The sequence below is a fragment of the Cupressus sempervirens genome, chromosome 8 (assembly GCF_028749045.1).
Source record: "Cupressus sempervirens isolate cs-2001-9-10 chromosome 8, ASM2874904v1, whole genome shotgun sequence".
In the NCBI taxonomy this organism is placed as follows: Eukaryota; Viridiplantae; Streptophyta; class Pinopsida; order Cupressales; family Cupressaceae; genus Cupressus; species Cupressus sempervirens.
In genome coordinates, this window is record NC_143125.1 from 19,899,753 (window position 1) to 19,918,920 (window position 19,168).

Consider the following 19,168-nt stretch of genomic DNA (forward strand, 5'->3'; position numbering starts at 1 on the left):
TTCTGGGTAATCATATATGGTGTCAAGTGTTTATGTGTATGCCTTTACTTTACATGTTATTTAAATATGTTAATGCATGCATTTTTTTAAAGTTAAAAGTTTTATTGGTTAAAGACTAGTACTTTTGATTCATCGCACCTCTCAAAAGTATATATATTTCCCATTTGTATTTCCAAAAATTGGTATTAGAGCTAAGTTCTCATCAGGAGAAGCCTTACAACTTGGAGAAAATACTTGAAATGGAACTTTACAAGTTGGGAAAGATTATTGAAAATCAGGAGATTTAGATACATCTCTTACTACAACAACTGAATGAAGCTAGAGATGCCTTGAGAAGTTTTTTGAAGAGAAGGAAAGAGATTGCTATGGCAGAAAATGACACATAATACAAAGAGATTGACACCACAAAGTTATTTGTAGATGGAAACTCTTATGAATTTGATGCAGCAATTGCAGATCTCATGGAAAAGAATAGAGCACAAGCTAAGGAAATGAAAAATCTCAAGTTGGAAAAAGAATAACAAGCTATACTACTATGCAAGGTGACTAAAGAAAAGAAGAAAGCTATAGAAGACAAGGCCATGATTGAAGAAGACAAAAGAGTTTTGGAAACCATATTGGAAGAAAAGTCAATAGAGCTATCTAGGATCTCAAACATGCAATTGGACACCCTAAGCCAAATGATGAATGCTCATCGTGAATTGAATATCAAGGACATTGAAATAACTACATTGAAGTTGCAGAATGAACAATTACAAAATGACCTAAAAAGAAAAAAGGAGTTTGCTGAAAGTTTCAAAAAGCCAAATGAAGCCATCAAGTACTTTGAGCTAGTAAAGACACATCAAGATTTGGCTACATAAGCACTGAAGAAGGAGAATCATCCAAAGCTGCCAAGGAAAGAAACAATAAAGGTAAGAATTCTAAACCTACTTGTCATCATTGTGGTAAGAAAGGACATACAACCAATGTTTGCAGGAGCAAGAATACTAGTCAGAATGCTAAGCCTAAGAACATGACTCATTGTTACAAGTGCAACAAACAAGATCATCAGGCACATGAATGTAGAACTAGAACCATGCATGCACCAAAATTTGAGGGACACTGCTACAATTGTCAGAAGTTTAGACACATAGCCTTTGAATGTAGATCTAAGTCCACATGGTCATCAAACAAGTCAACAAAGGAAAGAAGCTATTAAAATTCCTATAACTAGCATTACAATACAAGACATAACTGTCATTATTATCAAGAGTATGGGCACATCCTTGAGAATTACATAAGAACACACTTCAGTGGTAACTACAATAGATGGTTGAGTCAAACAACATGATTTAGCTATTTGAAGATAGGTCATATCAGCAAGCACTTCCCAACAAGGACAAAGGCACCTAACTCAAAGTTCAACAAAGGAAAAGGCAAGGTAGATGTTGAACACACCAGAGGAGAGATTAAAAAAACATGGAAGAAGAAAGATGGATGCAACACATCAAATGAAGGGATCACTTCACCTGATAGGTGAAGTGGTCACATCCCATCAAATCTTCAAGTTTTCACATTACTACCAAGTGTGAAAAGTCCTCTTCAATTGTCAACTAAAGCACTAGTATGTGCTGAGCTGTCAACCAAATTCAGTTGAAGCCAAGTCAGTAGTAGCTTTTGAGTGAGGAAAATTTCTATTGGTGCTGAGTAAGGGTAATTCTTATAGCTATAGAGTGATGGTAAAACCAATGAATGTTGAGTGAAACACAAATTGCATTGAAGTCAAGTTTATAGTTGTACATGTACTATGCAATAAATGCTATATTTTGAAAGGGTATAAGGGAAAATTTCACATATTTTTTGTCATTACAAACATATAGCAAGAGTGAGAAGAGTGAAGAAGTGATTGACAAGCAAGAGCAAAGCATTTTCATGGATCATAGTGAAGATCGAGCATCAATTCATCGATTTCAAAGGTATTCTTCATTTGTTGAGCTACATAGTTTCATATTTGTTAAACCACAGCTTGCAAAATGGCACCAAGTTATAAGAATTTAAAGGAGAAGGAACCGTTCAAAGTTCAATTAGTCAGCAACGAGGTCACACAACTAGATTTTAGGGCCATAACAGAAGTTGCATATAAGAATGATCGAGTAGGTGGCATTATCTGTTATTTTTCCCCAGGTTGTTATGGTCCAAGACATGAAGAAATGCTATAATTTCAAGGTAGGAGGGATTAGAGATATGGAAATTAGACAAGCATATGAAAAATTATGCAAAAATGAGGAGTTGAAGGAGGAATTCAAAATTGTAGAAAGGAAGGGCTTAGCCTATGCCCTAGATTTTCCAACAGTCTTCAAAATTGAATGGATCAAAATTGTTCTAAGTAGAATACATGATGATTGTCTATGGCTAAAAGGTGGACCCATCAAAATCTCAAAGAGAATTATACACATGGTTACTGGATACCCAACCCTAGATCAGCCCAAGACATTGAGGAGCAATTCAAAGGAGGTGATTGAGCGAAATACAGGAGCCAAGTGGAACAAGTGAGGGATGACTATTGACACTATTTTAGATCCACTTCTTGACTTTGTTGTTAGAGTCATTTCACATAAATTCTATTAGTTAATGTTAGAAATAATAACATCAAAATGAATTAATATAAAAGAATTAACAATTAATCCAAGAGAGTTTGTGAAAATAGTTACCATAAACTCAGATCCAAGAGAGAGTGAAAGAATGAACAACCACAAATGAATCAACAAGAGGAGACAAATATTTGAAAGGGGAAAGCAAAGAAAACCCCTTGTGAAAAATATGAATGAGGCAAATGCCTAAAGAATGAAAGAAGGAGAGAGGAGAGAGAAGCATCTCTTATAAAGAGATGAGAAGAGGAGTTATTTGTAACTCCCAAGTGAATGATTGCCACATTCATAAGTGTGTTTATAACAAGTGTCATGTCCCTCTTAAGGAGGAATATCTATTTTCCTTAATAAAGGAATTACAAAATAGACTTGTCCTCACATGTGGACTAGAGGACAAACAACATAAGGGATACCTTGGTTTATCCCATTTAATAAATACAACCAAGGAAAGATTACCAATTCTAACAGTCAAGTAGATTAAATAGTGTTCTATGTATAGCAATTGATGTAGGCTACAAGATAGTCAAGAAAGATCATACCTATAATCTTGCAGAACTCCAAATAATTGAAAACCTAGAAGCAATAAGGAAATCTAAAAGTGCTCAATAAGTTTGGTTCAATACTGATATGTATATTTTTCTATGTTCAAAATGAATTCCCATCTTTTGGTAGGGTAGGATAGAAGACCAATAGATCAGTTGCTGTGAAAATCAATGAATATATTGAGCAAATGGGAGAGAATTTTGAGTCAATGATGACTAGTTATTTTGAAGACTTCAAGCAGTCCATGAAACATATGTTGAGAATTCATGTTTCCCTAGTGGATAAATATTACAATGATATTTTCTTTTTAGTAGATATTGACTACACCTTCATCCAAGCTATAGTACCTAGAGTTAGATGGTTAAGGCCTCTAGGTTATGAAATTAATATTGATGAAGCTTCAACTGCTATCACTGCATTACTTGCTGAGGAAGTTGACAAGACTGCAAAAATCTTTGATAACTATGATGTTGTTAAATCAAAGGTAGAAATGGAATTAAAGACTACCTCATCTTTGAAGAAGAAAGACAAAATGGTGAAGAAGCTAAAAGCTAAGTTTGGGGAAGGTGTAGAAGGTAATGATGGAGAATATGAAGAAGAAGAAGAAGAGGAAGAAGAGATCCAAGGTCAAGAACCTCTTGCTTTGACCCAAGCAATGGGTGAGGATCAAGAAGAAGAAGGTGCTAAGGGAGATGATGCTGAGGAAGCATCAATAAAGCCACAAGCAAAGAAGAGAAAGGCCAAAACATAGCCAGCTGAACAACCTAAGGCAAAGAAGATTGCAAAGCCTAGTGCAACAAAGCATGCAACTCCAACAACAAGAGCCACTACAAGGGCAACCACTCAAAAGGCCAAGGAGCAAGCCAAAGAGAAAACCAAGGCAACTGAGTAGACTACTCCTATTCAGAAGAAACTAGGAAGAAAACATGTAGGACAACTAGAGATAGATGATGAAAAGACAGACTCAGAGGACACAAGCCAATTCAGAATGGTAAGTCATGCTCCCAAATCTAATCTTGAAAATATTTGTGATAATGTTAGAGATAATGCAGATTTGACAGGTTTAAAAAATATTGAATTTGTTAAACTTAGTAGAGAAGACCAAAACATGATTAAAGAGTCAATATATGCCATGATGGAAAAATTCAAGAACACTCCTCTTGAATTTGATAATGCAATGCCAAAAAACTTGTATACTATTACTGAGAATAACTGGCACTATTACCTAAACATGGAAAAGGAAATAACAGAGTGTATATTAGCACAAGTCATGCCAAAATCATCGAAAGAACAAATAACTAAGGTAAATAAGAAATATGGTAGTAGATTTGTACCAAAGTATAGGGCATTTAGCATTTTATAGAATAAAATTGAGGATGTAGTGAAGAAATCTACACAAATGTGGAGGTTAATATGTGGTTTGACAACTATAAAGGAAGGAGAAGTATATCCCTTTGAGGGAAGGAATAATGAAGAAGAAGGTGAGGACAAGGAGGAAGAAACATAAAAAGAGAAAGAAGACACTACTGCGAAGGAGACACAACAAAAGAAAGAAGAGGTGGCAACAACTGATGAGCAACAAGCATAACAAAATGTGGAAGATTCACAATTGACAGCCATGAACCCTCCACATGACACAAATAGAACTACTGAGACCATAATAGTGAAAGATGTTCTTGAAAATCACCTCAAAACATTAATCCATTAACTATAGAGGATTTGAAAAAGATACTTGACCAATCCACATTACAAGCAAGGTTATGTGAGAATCCTGTATTGGTCAGTGTGGATAAACTACAAAAGGTTGTAGCTAACATAAAAAGGGAAAAGATGAACACATAAGGACCACCTTCTATCATCCCTATAGCTACCAGTGCTCAACCATTGACACAAGTAGACAATAAATCCACAAAGGTTGATACTGTTATAGAAGTTGATGGAGTTCAGACTGTAGGAGTAAATGAGCCAACAAAAGAACAAGTAGGACAAATAAATGTTTTTGTACCTACTACACAAACACAAGGTGCACTTCAATTAATCATAATTGATTAAGGTAGATCTAATGAAGACAAGGACATAACCAAAGAGAAGGAGCAAGAAGCCATACAAACATTAGTAAACTTACCAACATCTAGCACTCCTACTAAAGTCCTTCAAAGGTCGAGCATTGATGCAATACCATTGCAAATTTCAAAACCAGACTTTAGCTCAATAAAGGTTGCTAAGGTATTTCACTATGGTGATGCATTGTTAGATGAAGACATAGTGATACCAAAATATGATTATGCAATAATGACCTTAGATTAGATCAATATCATGCAAGAAGCATTGGAAAGAAATAAGAATCAAGAGATACTCAGAAAAGAGTATAAACAAAGGCAAGCACTTTAGGAGATCAAATAAATCTTTTTAGATGCTTTTAGCTTGCAAACACATGATGAATCAAAGCCTATATTAAAACAACTATTAGAAATTGTTGAACAGGTGACAAATGAAGACCAAGATACCAATGTTAAACTCATGGAATGGTTTGAAAAGAAATTTCAAGGGAAAGTCAATGAAAAGATATCTGGTGGAATAACACTATCACAAGTTGAGTTGGCTAAGAAAATTGAGAGAGTGAAGAAAGTACTTGAGAACATATTCTCATTGTACACAAAATTCTGTGACTCCACACTCTTCACACAAGAAATGAGCCACAAAATTTTGAGTCTAGAAAGAAACTTGAAAATTTTAGGTATGTAACTATGCCAAAATCTAGCTCAAAGTGAGAAGCACTTTTGTTTAGCACTTCATACAAAAAATCAACTAGCTGTGTTAACAATAGAAGAGGCTAGTATAAGAGCCAAGTTGATTAATATACAAGCCTCCCTTACCCCCCAATTGGAAATACTCCAAAAAGAACTAGCATATGCAGAGATGGTATTAAAGAAAGATCCTAGTCTTTCAACATTAGACATACTAGTTTATCTTGCAACATAAACAACCATCCAAATTGAGTCCTTAGATGTTGCATTGGACAACTGGGATGCTGCTCTAAAGATTATAATGGAAATCCATAAGAACTTTTTGGACAAATACATAATTAGTGCATAAACCCTTTGAAATTAGTGTAAAAAAGGGGGAGATAATAAAGAAAGAGATAACCCAAAAGGGGGAGAGAAAGAAAAGGGGGAGCAAATAGCAAAGGAGCAAACAAATTATATCAGATAGAAAAATAGTGTCAAAATTTTTGCAGATAAAGAGTATCAACATGAAGCAAATCTACTCAGAGACGAGAAGAAATTTTGGATATAGAATGGGCACATTAACTCAGGGGGAGTTGCACAAAATTTTGAGGTATATAAGTCTATTACAGAGTTTTGAAAATTTTGAAAATTTATACATATGTCAAACTATATATATATTATACTCAAGGAATTAGATTTTTTATGTACAGTTAAGTGTTTTTGACACTCATGTCAAAGGGGGAGATTTTTGATCTTAGATTGGTTTTGACAATTGAGTGTCAACACACTTAAGATTTTTACTAAGTTCATGTCCAACTAGTAACACATGCCGAGTATAATATGTATAGACGTCAAGTTGCAATGAGTGTTGAGTCACTCATGTGCTAAGCAGTTCAAGTGCCAAGTGAACAGTTGATGCTGAGCAAGTTCAAGTGCCGAGCAAGATAGAATTATAGTAATGTCGAGCATCGGTATTATCAAGTGCCAAGTAACACAAAATGGACCTAGTTGTTTGTAACGACACAAACAACTATGTAAATCATTTTTGAGCCAACTTATGGATAGATATTGAAGCTTTAAAGATAAGATCGAGTCTATATGGATCCCCTATGTGATCAACATGCAACCAATCAGAAAATGGAAGGAATTAAGCAGGAAAATGAATGAATCTCAATCATATATTCATACCTAACCCTAAGCTACCAAATTCTTTTTAAAAGAGGAGATGAAACTCCATAATTCAGTATGTGGGAATGAATGTATGTGAGGAAGTAATATGAGTGAAGAATTGAAGGAAGTGAAAAAGGGGTAAATTGATCAAAAAGCATACAAGGTGACTTAGAAGTGTGAAAGAACTATAGAATTAGTTTGTAGAACAATTAGAAGCTATACAACATTGATATAATAGATCAAGAGGATCAAGATGGAAAAAATTGTGATCTAAAATCAGCAAGGAGAAGTTGTAAGTGTATCAGATCAAACATTCTACTATTACTTTCTAATAACTGTATCAACAGGGTGAAATCCTTTGGACTAAGGTTGATTTAACAGTCATTATAAAATCCTTTAATAGAGTGACATTCCAATTGAGTGTTCTAAAGTTTTTTAGCTAGGAACACTTTTAACAGGGTGTTAAAATCCTTTAATAGGGTGGAATCTAACAATCCTTTGTAAGCCTTTTATAGGACAGATCATGAGAATGGTCAAACTATGTAACCTTAACAGGTGAACTTTATTATTGTAGTAGTGAAGAATTGTGGGTGTCATCCCCACCCTAGTTTTACCTTCTTATTGGAGGTTTTTTGGGTAATCATATATAGTGTCAAGTGTTTATGTGCATGCCTTTACTGTACATGTTATTTCAATATGTTAATGCATATATTATTTTAAAGTTAAAAATTTTATTGGTTAAAGACTAGTACTTCTGATTCACCCCCCTCTCTCAGAAGTATATATATTTCCCATTTGTATTTCCAACATAAGGGAGAGATATTCTTGAAGGAGAGACTCATATTTATTGATGAAGAGGATTTAAAAGATGATGATGTATGGGGGAGATCAAAACCTTCCTTATGCATATTTGATTGATTACATTCATGAGCAACATGAATGGGGGATCAGTGATATATTTGGTATTCATGGAACTTAGATGTTTTTCATCTATGTTGCCATCAATGTAAAAGGAGGTGATTGTTAGCATGAATGCTAATGGTATTCCTATGGGGTGGTATCCTAGTAGTGTTAGAGACATGATTTAGTAGTTATGTGTTACATTACTGAAAAAGTTGGTCAATGATGTCGACATGCTTTTTATTTTGTGAAGACTGGCAGAGAAAAAAAAAGAGATAGGAATCGCATGGTTTGATGATTGAATGTCTGCTTATGCGCACTTGAGATTATGTTCTAGAGTATGTCTAGATTCTATAGCTAAGAGCATGCATGGAAATATAAATATTGGATAGAGTTATGAAGAATTTGGTTAAGACAACTTTTAGACAACATTTTTGGAAAGCGGGTTATATTGTTTGGATTTTATGTCCTAACAGAGATGGAGTCCAATTGTGCAATGTGAGAGAGGGGTTAAATACATGATGAATATGGATTTTTCAAACATGCATAATTAGATGATCAACAAGTGTAAAGTTATGAATATTGTGAGATGATAGATTTCTTATAATTATGAAAAGATGTAATGTTGTCATGTAATGTGCAATGTAATATCTCAAGAATGCCCTATATTATCATTGTAAATTGAGAAAGCCTCAAGGCCAACTCAATAAAAAATTTTAGCACTTGGTATATAGGAAAGGTCATTTCCTCATGGATAGGTATCTAGTGTAGATGTTTTAATCTATGAGATCATATTGTAATATGTAAGCTTGAATACAAATATCTTTTGGATCAAAGTAGATTTTGGTGCAATTAAGGCATGGTGATCTTACAAGGAATTGTATTTTGCAAGATAAGTTGTTTTTGGATAGTTGTTTACGTACACTTATATTATGTACTAAAGTTGTTTGGAGAGTGGGTCCATCTATCTTCCTTTCAACTCCTAACGAGGTTGGAATCTCCTAAGAGGGATTCAAAGTCTCCTAGCAAGGACTCATATGTACTGATTATATTTCAATGACTCCTAAAAAGGTCCATCCTATTGAAGAAGGAGATTGTTGAAAACATATTCATACAAGTATGATAAATGTGTTTCAATAATTGTTTTGTCACTGATGTCAAACCTGCTATTTGCTGGTAAGACAACTACTTACATGATTCAAGTACTATCACTTATTTGATTGATGAAGAGGATTTAATCAAAATATGTAACAATAGCACCCATAGGAAAGGTTGAGTTATGATATGAAAAGAAGTACAAGAATAAACTAAGACAATGTTAACATAGTGCATTGATAATCTACTTAAGGTTGCAAAAGATTGGTTACACTAAGCAAGTTTAGAAGAACAAGTATAACAAAGTTTGTCTACAAAGCTTGACCAAGTGGAAAGTAGGTGCCAATCAAAGTAAGTGCAAGTTGAGAAAAAAATTAGTTGGAGCTGAGTAAAATTTTATTTTAGTGTATTCTAAGTAACATAGTGGATGCTGAGTAAAGTTTAGTTGATGCCGAGCACCAGTAAACTTTAGTTTGTGCCGAGTGATTTTTTAGAGGATGTTGAGAAATGCAATATGTTTTGAGCATTAGAAGCAAGTAAATTTTGAGTTTCAACATTATTTGAAAGATCATGAATTTGATAGATTTGGTTTTTTGGATTGTGTGAACCATGTGGAAGATAAGATTGATTAGATGGTGACACAAAATCCATTGTAAACCATTTTGAGGTGAATTCAAAGAGGATTAAAGTAGAATTTTCTAGAAAGGGATGAAATGAAATAAGGGGTAGATTCATTTAATCCTACCTAATTTTTCCTAACCCTAAGTTTGATGATAGAGAATGAATGAAAAAATATCTTAATTTCCTATTTATAGGGATAGCTGGTCAAAAGAAAAGGTTTTCATGTGTGAAAACCTGAGGAAGACAAAGATTCTAGGGCATTGCTTCATTCAGTAACCTAAGTGAAGAGTTTGTATTGGCACGTTAAGCAAGAAGGCTTAAGGGTATGGATGTTTGAAGGGTGAACAAGCTATTAGAGCTAAAATGTGTGAAAGCCAAGTAGTATGGAGGACTAAAACTGAGATCTATAATATGCAAATGGAGTTGTAAGTTGTTATTCGATCAAGCATTATTTTTACTATCTAACAATTGTAATCAATCTAGGGTAAATCCTTGGATTAAGGTTGACTTAGTCATTTTTAAATCCTTTAACTCGGTGAAATTCTAAGTGAATGGTATAAAGTCCTCTAACAAGGCTTACTCCTAATAGGGTGATTGAAATCCTTTAACTAGGTCACACTTAATAGTGGGTATTGTAACCTTTAACAATGTTGGCCTTTCACAAGACATCACTTCAGAAGAGTGAAAAAGAGTAAGATGTTATTGGTGGTTTTTCCCAAATTGGGTTTCCACGTAAATCATTGTGTCAAATGTGTTGATTGAATCTATTATGTTTCATGTTTACATTTATGCAAATTGATTTGTCAGTAACCTACAAGTTTTAAGTCCTTACATAATCTTATGGCTGCATGCATGATGATAAATGTTTTATGGGTTCACTAAGATGTGAAAAGTTTTAATTGTACATTTGGACCTTGAAGAACTAATTCACCCCCCCTTAGTTATTTTAAATAATTCCAACAATTTGTATTAGATCCACTTGCTTAAGAGGACTAGTTTGGAGGTACTAGAAGCACAAAGATCAAGATGTAAAAAAGAGAAGTACCCAAGCTTAATAGAGATAACTTTTCTACATGGAAAATTTTGATGAAGCTATGCCTTGGAGGAATTAGATATCATGTACAATCTACCATTACTACTAAGCATGTTGATCCGACTGGAGCCCTAATTGCTGAGGATCTGAAAAAGAAGAAAGAACAAAACTAGGCAATGTTGGAGATTGCCTCTTCCCAAGCTATGCTAAATTTGATGGTATCAAAAGTCTTGGCAGTGCAAAGAAAATGTGGGATGCTCTAAAACTATCTATGGAGGAGACAAGAATGTTCTGAGAGACAAAGCTAAAAATCTTAGAGGTAAGTTTGATGATATAAGAATGCAAGAAGGTGAGAATATTGCTCAATATTGCTCTAGGATAAAAGATGTCATTAACACAATAAGGGGAGCTACTAGTAAAATAGATGATGATACTATACTAAGAAAATTTTTGAGAACACTACTACCCATCTATGTTATTAGAGTTTCTGTAATACAAGAACTAAGATGTGTACCAGGAATGATCTAACTCTTGAAGGTCTAGTAGGTAGGCTCATTGCTTTTGAGCTATCTAACTTTGATAATTACAAACCTAAAAATATTGAATCTTCTTTCAAAGCTAAGCTATCATTAAAGGAGCCTGATGAGAAGAAGAAGAAGAAGACAAAATATGTGTCCAGTGATAGTGATATAGATGAGGAGGATGTAGATTAACTTGAAGCACTACTAGAAAGAAGATTTCATAGAGGTAAAGGAAATTTTAAAGGTAAATTACCTAACATTTGTTTCAATTGCAATTAGGTTGGTCATATTGCTGCTAGATGTCCAAAGAAGAAGAACTACAAAGGTGGTGACAAGTACAAAAGTAGAAGAGATGAATATATCAAGGATTAAAAAGACAAAGGCAAGAAGTCTTGCTACATTGCTGAAGAGGAAATAAGAGATAAATCTGATGAACATGATGATGAAGTGGTGTATGTTGAAATGAAGGATGAATCTGATGAAGATGAGGCAACTGCACTTGTGTCTTGTGTGAACAAGAATGACAGATAGATTATGGACGGTGGGTGTTCACATCACATGACTAGAGATAAAAGTAAATTCATTGCCTTGAATTGTTATGATGAAAATAGTGTAAGATTTGGTAATGATGCACCATGTTGGATAAAAGGAAAAAGGTTTTATCAAACTCACATAAAATATTTTATGTAACAATGCTTATTATGTTGAAGGACTTAACTATAATCTATTGAGTGTGTCATAACTAAATAATTCAGGATGTAAGGATAAGCTAGAAAACAAGATTGCTAAATATATGATACTAATAGAAAACTGATTGGAAAGGGTGATCAAACAAGGAGTAATCTATTCTATCTTGATATAGAAGATTCTACTTGTTTAGTTGTAGAATTTGATGATGTGTGACTATGAAACAAGAGGTTATGTCATGCTAATTGTGATAACCTGGATAGTATCAATAACATGAGAAGAGTTAGAGGTTTGCCTAAGTTGAAGAAGCCTGACAATATAATGTGCAAACAACATCAGTTAGGCAAGATGACAAAGTCAAGTTTTAAGAGTAAAACTCATATCTCTAAAGGAATATTAGAGATTGTTCATACTGACTTGTGTGGACCAATTAAAGTGTAAAGCTGCAAAGGAGATAAGTACATTATGATACTTGTTGAGGATTATTCTAGAATGATGACAGTTATGTTTTTGAAACATAAATATGATGCATTCCAAATGTTTAAGTGGTACTTAACAAGAATTGAAAAATAAATAGGCAAAATTCTAAAAAAATTGAGATCTGATAGAGGAGGAGAGTTTACATCAAATGAGTTTGAGATGTTATGTAATGACAGAGGAATCAAAAGATAGACATATGCTCCTAGAACCCCTCCACAAAATAGAATTGCTAAAAGGAGGAACATGTCTGTAATGGACTATGCTAGGACACTCATAATGGAGAAAAGTGTTGCTTTGAAATATTGGAGAGAAGCTATAAGTACAACTGTCTATACCTTGAACTATGTACAAGTCAAGAAAGGTACTCATTCAACACCTTTTGAACTATGGTATGGATACTCGCCCAATGTAAAATATTTTAAAGTATTTGGAAGAAAATGCTATATTCTCAAAGATTTCAAGAATGGTAAACTAGATGCAAAAAGTGAAGAAGGTATATTCCTAGGTTATTCCACAAGAAGTAAAGCTTATAAGTGTTTAAATACTAACACTAACAAAGTTGTGGAAAGTGTAAATGTGAAATTTGATGAATACATAGAAGTATATGAGGCTAAACCTATGAAAGAACCAAAAGAATACAAATCATTTGTATATTTTTATGAAGGTATGCCTACTAAAGAAGGTGTTTCTAATCAAGCTACAAACCAATAACAAGTTTCAATGACTACCAAGTCACATACTATGAATGCCTAGTTGCATTTAGAAACTGAGCTGCATTCAAGTGTCGAGTTATAGAATGAAGTTGAGGTACATTCTAATTCTAAGATTAGTGTACATGAAAGAGATGTTGAAATACTTGACAAAGATGTACATGGTAACTCAAAAGTTGAAAGACAAAATGAAGAAACCAAAGCTGAACCAAGATTGTCTAAATATGTTAAGAGACATCATCTTGTTGCACAAATCATTGGAGATAAAGATGCTAGACCAATGACAAGGAACAAGTTGAGAAGTGACACATTTTTTTTAAGCATAAAGGAACCCTAAATAGTGAAAGAAGCCTTAGAAGATGTGGACTAGAGAAAATCCATGGATGAAGAGATTGAACAAATTGAGAAAAACAAAACATGGACTCTAGTTCCTAGATCAAAAGACAAAAATGTGATTGGCACCAAGCGGGTATACAAAAACAAGTTAGATGAAAATGGTAAAGTCACAAGGAACAAGACAAGATTAGTTTGTAAAGGATATGCACAAGAAGAAGGGATTAACTATGGAGAAACATTTTCTCTTGTTGCTAGAATGGAGGGAGTAAGAACCCTGCTTGCTTATTTTGCATACACAAGTTTCAAAGTTTATCAAATGGATGTTAAATTTGCATTTCTGAATGATATACTAGAGAAGGAAGTTCATATAGAACAACCATAAGGATTTGTTGATGTTAACAATAAGAACATGGTATGTAGATTGTATACAAATCTCGATATGGTTTGAAACAAGCACCAAGAGCATGGTATGAGAGACTTCACAACTATCTTGTGAAGATTGGATTTGAGAGGACTGATGATAACAACAATTTGAACTTGAAGATAGAGAAAGGAAAAGGTATTTTATTATCTAAAATTTTTGTTGATGATATCATATTTGGAGGTCAAGATACTTTATGTAAGGCTTTCGCAAATGAAATGAAGTAAGAATTTGAGATGTCTATGTTTGGAGAGATCAAGTTCTTTGTGGGCTTGCAAGTACACTAGATGAAATATGGTATATACATCATTCATTATAAGTATGTAAAGGAGATACTAATTTTTTTTGGATTGGAGGATTCTAAACTAGTTAGTACACCTATGCTAATAGGACATAAGTTGTCAAAGAATGATGATTCAGCTGAGGTGAATCAAACATTATATAGGTCTATGATTGGAAAATTGCAATATGTAGTACATAGAAGACTTGATATTGCTTTATCTATAAGGATAGTTGCAAGATTCTCTACTAATCCTAGGGAGAATCATTTGATGGATGTAAAGAGAATAATGGATATCTGAAAGGAATAGAGGAATATGGTCTATACTATAAGAAAAATGAAAAATTTGGGTTAAGAGCCTATAATGATGTTGATTGGGCAAGAAACATTGATGAAAAAAAGAGCACTAGTGGAGGAGCATTTTTCTTAGGCAAGAGGCTGGTTACATGGACTAGCAAGAAACAAAGTTGCACCCCACAATCTATTGTTGAAGCTGAATGTGTTGCTGCTACTATAAATTGCACAAACATTGTATGAATCAAACAACTACTCAAAGGTATGAAGGAAGAAATTACCAAACCAGTGATACTTTATTGTGATAATAAAAGTGTTATAAATATATCAAAGAATCTTGTGATGCACACAAAGACTAAGCACATTGCAATCAAGTATCATTACTTGAGAGAATTAGTTCAAGATAAAGAGGTGAAGATAGAATATGTTAACATAAAAGAGAAAATTGCTGATATCTTCACAAAGGAATTACCTAAGGATGCTCATAAGTATCTAAGAGGTAAACTAGGGGTGAAACCCCTATCAAAGGCTATCTAAGTAACAAAAGGAGTGCCCTGCATCAAACAAGATGATTTTCATATGTTACAAATTGATGTAGTAGATCTTACTTTAGGAGCTACCTAAAGTAATCAAAGAGATGGAACTACAAATCAGTCACAAGCAAGGTGATAGAGGGAGAAACTAAATAAGTTCATATCTACATATTAAGATGACAAGTCTTTAGCATTGTTGTCAAAGAGGGAGATATTATAGAAAGAGGAAGATATACAAAGAATGAGAGATATACAACTAAGAGGGAGATATATAATATAGGAAAAGGAATCAAAGATTGAGAAATCCTAACTCATAGTATGAGGGAGAAATTTTGACAAATGAAATAGAAAGTGTATTGGTTGATTACATCTACCTAGTAAGAGGAAGATAATGTAGAGGGAGATATAAGATGTAAAACAGAGTTTTGTAACCTATTCAGAAGATGGAAGTTGCTGATAAACTGAGAGATTTCAATACAAGGAATTTTTTTTTTTTTGGTATTTTGTTGGTCTTACTATTTTGACCTAGTCAATTTGGTTTGTCATCAATGCCAAAGAGGGAGATTGTTGAAAACAAATTGATACAAGTATGATAAATGTGTTTCAATCATTTTTTTGTCACTAATGTCAAACCTTCTATTTTCTAGTAAGACAATTGCTTACATGATTCAAGTACTATCACTTATTTGATTGATGAAGAGGACTTGACCAAAAGATGTAACAATAGCACCTAGAGGAAAGGTTGAGTTATGATGTGAAAAGAAGTACAAGAATCAACTAAGATAATAGTAACATAGTGCATTGATAATCTACTTAAGGTTGCAAAAGATTGGTTACACTAAGGAAGTTTAGAAGGAAAAGTATAATAAAGTTTGTCTACAAAGCTTGATCGAGTGGACAATAGGTGCCGAGAAAAGTAAGTGCAATCTGAGAAAAAAATTAGTTGGAGCCAAGTACAAGTTTATTTTAGTGTATGTCAAGTAATACAGTGGATGCTGAGTAAATTTTAGTTGATGCTAAGCACCAATAAACTTTAGTTCATGCCAAGTTATTTCACAGAGGATGCCAAGCAATGTAGTATGTGTCGAGCATCAGAAGCAAGTAAATTTCAAGTTTCAGCATTATTTGAAAGATTGTGAATTTGATAGATCTAAGCTGACAAGTTTGTTTTCTTAGATTGTGTGAACCATGTGGAAGATAAGATTGGTGAGTTGGTGGCACAAAATCCATGGTAAATCATTTTGAGGTGAATTCAAAGGGGATTGAAGGAAACATTTATAGAAAGGGATGAAATGAAATAAGGGGTCAATTCATTGAATCCTACCTAATCTATCCTAACTCTAAATTGGATGATGGAGAATGAACAAAAAAATATCTTAATTTCTTATTTATAGGGATGGCTAGTCAGAAGCAAAGGTTGTCATGTGCGAGAACCTAAGGAAGACAAAGAGTCTAGGGTATTGCTTCATTCAATGACCTAAGTGAAGAGTTTTTATTAGCATGTTAAGTAAGAAGGCTTAAGGGTATGGATGCTTGAAGGGTGAACAAGCTATTAGAGCTATAATATGTGAAAGCTAAGAAATATGGAGGATTGAAATAGAGATCTTTAATCTACAAATGGAGTTGTAAGTTGCTATCAAATCAAGCCTTACTATTACTCTTTAATAATTGTAATCAGTCTAGGGTAAATCATTTGGATTAAGGTTGACCTAACAATCATTTGTAAATCCTTTAACTAGGTGACATTTCAAGTGAATGGTCTAAAGTCCTCTAACAAGGCTTACTCCTAATAGGGTGATAGAAATCCTTTAACCAGGTCACATTTAATAGTGTGCATTGTAACCTTTAACAAGGTTGGCCTTTCATAGGGTATCACTTTAGAAGAGTGAAAAAGAGTAGCATGTTATTGGTAGTTTTTTCCAAATTGGGTTTCCCCGTAAATCATTATGTCAAATGTGTTGATTGAATCTGTTGTGTTTCATGTTTACATTTTTGCAAATTGATTTGTCAATAGCCTACAAGTTTTAAGTCATTGCATAATCTTATGGATGCATGCATGATGATAAATGTTTTATGGGTTCACTAAGTTGTGAAAAGTTTTAATTTTACATCTGGACCTTAGATAAATGATTCACCCCACCCTCTCAGTTATTCTAAAGAATTCCAACACATCCTTTCACAAGGAACTTTTATATTAGTATATTTTCTTGTGGGCATCACTCCTACCAAGGTTTTCCTATGATCAAAGGTTTCCCTAGTTAATAAATATGGTGTTATTGTGTATGGTTATCTTGCTATGGTTATTTCATCTATTGTTTACATGTTATATAATTAATAAGGATATTTAAAGTTTTATTAATTGAATAACTGATTCACACCCCCTCGACTTTACTTTCTAATAGTTAGTAGTGAGCAAAAAAGAACATCTTTGAGAATAAACTAAGGATGAATACCATAACAAAGGGCACTTAAACACTTACTTTGTTAGTACATTAGAGGAAGACTAAAAAAATATCATAGATCACATCAACTAGGCATAATTAAATCTTGTGATGCAAGATAAAATCACCGTGTCAAGAAAAGTATTTTGGAAAGAGGGTTGTTTATTCTAGGATCCTTGAATGTACTTCTACATCATCACTATAATATGAGGAAAATATCACTCTGACTAGGTGTAGCTTATCTCAAATAAGCTTCATGGACATAATTGTCAAGTTTATAATACAAAGAAATATTACATGACATCATATGTCATTTGGATTGTAACATGACCAAAGGTACAACATGTGGATTTGGATGTATAATGCATGACAAGTGAAAATATAAAAGAGATCATTCTATGGAATTATTATTATAATTTAAAGAACTAGAATGTGATTACCAATTTCAAATACATGGATGACATCTTTTTCTATGTAATAATCAACAGACACACTAGTGATGTGACATACCAATTATCAAAGGAAGTTGTAGAGCTAGTGGAAACATGAGGAGCCATGTTCCTCCAAGACAATACCTCCACCTACATTTGGCCTGGTAGGCACACAAGAAAGATTTTCCTTCTACCCTAACATTTCAAAGATAAAATTGTTCTCTTGGACTTTTTTAGATAAATTATAGAGCCCCAAGCTCTCATGGCATTGAAATATATGCCAATGGATGATTTCTCTTTCTTTGTAGCACATTACTATGTTCAAAATTAATATCACCTAGGGATGTAGTGTTTAGGTTACATTTCTTACATATCAAGGTATTTTATTATGTAAAGGATTCTTATGACCTCAAGGATAAAATTATGGAACTCCTCCTCAATACATACATATACCACAAACCCATAATAAAAGTTTAATTGAATATTCTATAGAATGACTTAGATTCAGTAAGAAAAAGCTATTGTTTTTTAATGAAATATAAAATGCGATCCTTGAAACTTTGAAGGGACCTCTTGAAGAATTTCTTAGATGACAATGAGGTCTTGAAACCATCTTATATTGAGAACAAGGTGGAGCAATAAGTCTTCTCTCCTATCAATTGGTCAGTCTCAGAGGATAGGCATATTAATGCAACAAGTGTTGGGTATTTGAATAGAGCTACAATGACCTAGAATTATACCTAAGGACATCTACAAGGTCAAATTAAGAAGAAATACGTCAAACACCACCATGAGTTATAAGAGAAATATGGATAAGGGTGCCCAAAAATATGGAGAAGTACCCAAATAGAATGATTTAGATTAGAGATTCCCTTTAGGAAGTAGTAAAGCAATAACTAAATGAACAATTGAAAACATGCTAGAAGCTAGTTGCAATGTAGAAAAGGGGGTTACATTAAATTTAATTGTTGAGCCCTAGGTAGTGGTTACACCCTTGACTAGTTTTCATTAAAGATGATTTGAAAGTATGGACAACTCAATACACTAACATAATACAATAATATTAGCCAAGAAATTAAGAGTTTCCTTTTTGTATATTTCCTATTGCATTTAGCTTTCTAGAGTCAACAAATTTTCATTCCATTTCTTTTAAGCCTCCTCTCTAAGTGTCCCTACCTTGAGTCGAATCATTTCCTATAATACCTATGGTCAAATCCATTTGAACCACTTTGAACTACTTTGTACCCAATTTTGAAGAGGTTCAAACTAGCTCTATCATGATTATATGGACTAACTTTTGTTTTGCAGGTGAA